A 5,794-nucleotide genomic window follows, 5' to 3' on the forward strand; every position below is an offset into this window, starting at 1 on the left:
CCCCCCCCCCCCAGGAGGTGCCCCAGCAGCCCCGGTTCCCCACTTGGAGGCTCCCTCTCCCCTCGTTTCTTACAGACCTCCACACACAGGCTGCAGTTGAGGAAAGTGCTCCATCCTTCCTCCCAGCTCCGGTGTGCTGACCCCATCCCTTCCTGACGTCCTACCCACAGAGATGAGATCCATCAGGCCAGTCGCTCTCCCCTAGGGGTGGTCTCGTTCCCCGGAGACATCTTTGTCTAACATGCCTGGGGCAGGTGTTACTGGCCCCTCCTACAAGGCACAGAAAAGCCCTCCCACCGCCACAACAGAGAATTATCTATCCCCGGATGTCAACAGGGCAGAGGTTAAGACACCATGATTTAGGTTAACAAGGTCTTCTCTTAAAATGCAAACATTTCTGGTAAGTTAACCATCCACACCTTAGCATAAAATAGTGCAAATACGTGGATTTTTTTTCTCCCTAAGGCTCCTAACAATACCCAAGCCAAGCGATGAGCATTTTCATGGGAAAGGAGGCAGGAATCTGGGAGGGGTTGGAAAGGAGGGCGCCCCGCCAAGGGCTTTGGGCAGACGAGCATCTGTGTGGTGGTCCACACAGGTCGGGCTCATCATCAGCTCGTGGGCAGAGCGTAGCACAGTAGCCCCGCACCTTCCACGATGCTCTCTTCTAGCCTGATGACAAAACACTACTCTCACCCCATCACAGAACGATGGAGTCTTTGCGGTTTCACAGTTCGGAGGCTTAATTTACATGTGTGACTTTGGGCAAGTTGCTGAACCTCTCTGTACCACGGTTCCTCAGCCTGTAAATGGGGCCTAATAACAGTACACACATCACAGGGTTGTTACGACCGTGAGATGAGTTAAGGGTTGTAAAGCATTTAGACCGAGCCTGGCACGAGGGAGACTTCTATCAGCATCAAAGGAAACACAAATGAATCCGTCCCAGGGCGGGCTCTGAGTGCATTGAATCTACAGCGTGTACCGCCTTCCTCCACCAAGACGAAGACCGTGGGTGTCGGGAGACACACAGAGTGAAGACAGGGAGGAGACAGGGCACCCAAGGCACCCAACGTCCCGGGAGCACCCCCACCCCAGCAGAGACGGCCGCAGCCGTCCGGGAAAGCTGGGGGACACGGGAGAGCCATTTTACCCAGACGGCAGCCCTAAGGATGCGACAGCGGCCGTGCGGGCCCCACCCGCTCTGGGGAGCAAGAGGTTTGCTCAAAGGCCAGGAGGTGAACGGAGACATTTTACAACCCCCCACCACGGGACCCCTCTGCGCCACCTCCCCTCCCTCCGCGCGCCCCCGGCTCCCCGTTTGGTTCAGCGCTGCCCTACACCGTGCAGGCAGCTGAGCCCTGGAACCCAGGGGCCCCGGCCCGCCTGACAGGCGCAGTTTCGAGTGGCGGCTGGCTGTCGCCAGATCCCAGGGTGGGCTCTCCGGGCCAGGCACCCCACCAGGGCCATCGGGCACTGTGTGCCAGCCCACAGCCCCCAAGCCCCCTCCTGGGAGCCTGGGGGAACAAAGCTCCCCTTCCAACCAGAGCTGCCAGCATCGACCCCTCCGAGTATCTTCAGGGCCACAGCCCAGAGACTGACTGGCACTCGCCCTCACTGACCCCTCCGGGCCCACCCACTCTGCCCAAGGTGGACACAGGATAAGGAGAACCCAGATGCCGTCACCTCCCCCAACCCTTGCTTTGGCCCCCACTCAGACCCAGTCCGGGCCCAGACCCTGCTGTGATGAGGCTGATTGGGCCTCCTTGCTGGCCGCCACCACGGCCCGACTCCCGGCCCACGAGCCCGTGTCTGGGCTGGTCTTGACTCGAGGCCCCCTCCACCCTCTTTCACCTCCTCCCCCGCTGACCCCCACCGTGAGACACCAGGAGCAGCAAGTGAGGCCAGGAAAGGAGCCGGCACCCTGAATCTCCTACTGACACCGTGCTCCGCTCCCACGGACTCACCCCAGCGGCATTGGGAGCAACCGAGACATCGTACCCCTGACGGTGCGCCCGCCCCCGCTAGCTTCTCCCCGCAGGGCTATGGGACAGAGAGGACAGAGAGGACAGAGAGGTCCAGCAAGGCCTGGACCCGGCCTCCCACAGATGCCTCCCAGGAGCTCAGCTCTGACTCTGCAGCCTGCCAGCGGCACAGGAAGGGCCGGGACACGTGCTCGTGTGTGCACGCACATCACCTACACCCTCAGGCACTTGCACACACACGTGCACACACACACCGCACCAGCTCCCGAGGGCTCCGCGACGCCCACCGAGTTCTCCCCACACCCCACGGAGCCACACACGGATGCGCAGAGTTCCACATCCGGGTCACGCACAGGAACGCAGAGCCCACACTGGGAGCGCACCAGGGGCACTCCCGTGGTCCCACTCTGAGCCACACTAGGGCACCCAGGAGGGGACTCACCCACGGCCACCCACAAGACGGTGGCTCTCTTGTGAGAAACCCCAAAATCCCATTGTTGGGGTCTGAAACTGCTGCTCAGACCCAAAACTGTCACTGCCAGGGCTACCCTGGACCCTGGGGGACGGTGAGAACACGCTTTCTGCTTTGAGGGGAGGGCGCCAGGAGCCCCGGGCAGACAAGGGCAGGAGACCGATCAGATCTGGCCAGCTCAGCAGGACCCCACAGACTCATGAATTTTTCAGAGGCACCCAAAGTGAAGAGCGAAGCTGCCAATGGGGTCCCGGGGGTCCTGCTTTAAATTATTCACAGCCGAGCAAGGGTGGTAGCATCTGGCCCCAAGGCCCCGACTTCAGGTGTAGCCTCCCTGAGCCCCGGCCGGAGCCAGCCCTGTGGCCGGCAGGCAGGGCACCTCCCTGGGCCTCCACATCTTCCTCGGCAGCCCAGGCACACGAGCCCTTTGTGAGTGCCACTCCGTGTCCCCGGCTTGGGCCCCCAGGCCTCAGGTTGTGGCCCCCCCCCCACTCCGGACGGCAACGTAGGGCTGTGGTGCCCAGCTGCCCACGGGGCTCCTCAAGCTGACACCCTACCCCCCAAGCCTGGTGGACCCTGCCCCTTACCCTGCTCAGCAGCCCCTGCTTGCGGTAGGAAAGGGCCCCCCCACCACTGGGGCAAAGGAAGGCCCCCCAGCTCCCTCCACATCCCAAGCCTGCACCCCCACCTGACTCCTGCAGGCCACCGCCATGGCTCCAGCGGCCACTCCGGAGCTGGACAGCGGCAGAGACAGGAGGGGAGCCCACCGGCCGCACCTGCGAACACGCACTTAGTGCCGCTCATTCAGACACCTGCTCTGTCCCTGGCGCCTTGCTACCTGCAATGCTACTGAGACCAGGGGCTGTCAAAGCTCAGTCCGGGCCCCTCAGGTCCCAAGAACCTTCTAGAAGGCCCTAGAGGTCGAAACTGCTTCCATAGTCCTATCAAGACCTTTTCTCTGTCACTACTGTTCTCTCTTATATGTGGAGTTTTCCGGAGGCCGTGACGTGTGATGACGCCACACGTTTGTCACTATGTGACGGGGTGAGAACCGAGGGCCAGAGTGTCACACGAGAGGCTGTGCGAGTCCCCCCACCCCAGCCCTCCCCTGTGACGGGGGCTCATCTCCCTGCAGTGTCTCAAGCCCGAGGTGTGGCCAGTGCCCACCGGACCCCAGAAACCCACCTTCCGAGTGTGGGCGGCTCCAGGAACAGCCTGGGCACTTCCCGCCGTCCTGCTGGCAGGGTGCTGGAGGCAGGGGAGCCCCCTTGCTGGACCCTGGGGAACATCCCGGGGAGGCGTGCTGCCCCTGTGGAGGCCCAGAGCCACCGCACCCCGCCGGGCTGAGGCCCCAGGTTTCTGCCTCCTCCAGCCACGATCCCCTGCCCGTCCTGTGGGCCATACGCTGAGCCTGGTACCAGGCAGGGGTGCTTCAAGGCCCAGAGCCCTGCCAGGCTCCAGATCCGGGCGCTTGGACCTTCCTGGGCCTGCCTCCATCACCTCACCTGGGGCCAGCAGAGGGGCTGTGAGCACAGACCTCTGGTGGGCAGGACCTGACCTCGTCCCACCTGAAGTGTCTAGGTGACCAGGACTCCCAGAGGGAGCCAGGTGGCGACAGCTTGGGACAGGAGGGCAGGGGCCACTACAGACCATGAAGTGCTTTCACCCCAGTGGGGCTTTCTTTCACTCGTACCCTGTCCCCGGCTCACAGCTTTCTTCGACTTGACAGCCTCCTGGAGCAGACATATTGCAGGGTCAGCGGGTCCCCCACTGGTGGCGGTAGCCTGCATCAGGAGGCACCTGGTCTCCCAAGGTCGCAGACAAAACAGACAGTCCAGTTTGAATCTCAGATAAAGAACAAGTACTTTTCTGGTGTGCCACTGCCCGGGACACAGACTGGGAACCGCACTCTGCCTGGCTACTCGGCCCTTCCTTCTCATCACACGCTGTTCATGCGCCTTCCTGAGGCCCATGGTCACTTTGGGACAGGTGGGGACACACAGCGGCCCCTCCGCGGCCCATCTCTCCTGGCTGGCAGCCTCACCCAGTGTGGTGGCCTGCCTGTGCCCCCGCAGGTTTCCCAATCCCGGGAACCTTGATGGGGCCTGTGTGGCCAGAAAGGGTCCTGCGGAAGTGACTAAATCCCGGACCTCAAGATGAGGAGACTAGCCCGGACTATCGTGTAAGCCAACTACATGCACCCTTATAAGAGGAGACGGAGAGAGATCTGACACACAGAAGGGATGCCACGTGACCATGGATGGGGCAGACATTGGAGGGACGCAGCCACAAGCCAAGCCACTTTTGGAGCCACCGGAAGCTGCGAGAGGTGAGGAACAGACCCTCCCTTAGAGCCTCTGGGGTGAACACAGCCCTGCCAAGGCCTGAATTTTGTCCCACTGGTGGTGACTTTGGCCGGTAAGAGAGGACACCTCTGTCATTTTAAGCCACCGGTTTGAGGTGATTTGTTGCAGTGACCCTAGGAGACTCACGTGGTTGGCCTGCTGCCCACCCTGGAGGGGAAGCCCCCAGCCCATTCCCCACCACAGGCAACGGCGTCTGCACTGTGAGCCTGGGTGACCCAGCTGCCCACCCCCACCCCCACCCCGAGCTCCTTCTGCAACACCAACACCGGGCACAGGCTGGGACTGCTTTCCTGGAGCAGGGATGGCGGGGCAGGGGTGGGCCTGCCATCCCCCCCCCCCCCCCCCCCCCGACCCAAAAAGGGGGGGTTTTCTCGGGGTTTTTGCTCGGCTGGAGCTCCTGGGTGAGGCGAGGGCTCAGCTGAGGAGCCGGGAGCGGGATGTAGGTGGTGGTGCCCCTCCAGCCACAGGCGACTGGCTGGGGAGGGGAGTGAGACGCGGGGGCCAGTGTGCCTGACAATCACTGGTGGGGGAGGAGCCCTCAGCTCTCAGAGAGACCCTCAAAACAGCCCCCTTCTGTGGATCCCAAGTGACTGATTGTGCTGAATGCCCCCAGGAGGGCATTCCAAAACTCGCCCCAGCCAGACCAGCTGCACTTCGGATCGGGCCTCCAGTACTGGGCCACAGCGTGTGTGGGGACCCCCGCCCCACCACCCACCCTGGGTAAACGCGGGAGGCCATCTGGGCCGGAAGGAAGGGGCTAGGGGAGAGCGCAGGGCGGCCCCCGCCCACCCCACCCCACCCAGAAGCAGGCGCACACGGCTCTGGGGTCGCTCAGTTTATTGGTAAAACGGGCACTGAGCGCGGCGAAGTCTGGGCGCGGAAGCGGGGGCGGCGGGGGCGCTTTTCCTCTTAAAGAACTTCCACTGGACCTTGATGGCGAGCATCCAGTCGCTGACCGAGAGCCTCTTACA

The 5,794-nt window shown here is 62.7% G+C and overlaps 1 long non-coding RNA gene across 1 annotated transcript in view; it reads left to right on the plus strand.

Annotated features, from left to right (window-relative positions):
• LOC121020037 (uncharacterized) overlaps positions 1-3,828 on the plus strand; it is a 7,341-nt gene extending 3,513 nt beyond the window's left edge. Inside the window, exon 3 of the long non-coding RNA XR_005785901.1 lies at positions 76-3,828. This is a non-coding gene — a long non-coding RNA (uncharacterized LOC121020037). The remainder of the gene's footprint in view (positions 1-75) is intronic.
• The last annotated feature ends 1,966 nt before the right edge of the window (positions 3,829-5,794 follow it).

Source organism: Herpailurus yagouaroundi, unplaced genomic scaffold (assembly GCF_014898765.1).
Source record: "Herpailurus yagouaroundi ecotype Mexico unplaced genomic scaffold, PumYag 246, whole genome shotgun sequence".
NCBI lineage: Eukaryota > Metazoa > Chordata > Mammalia > Carnivora > Felidae > Herpailurus > Herpailurus yagouaroundi.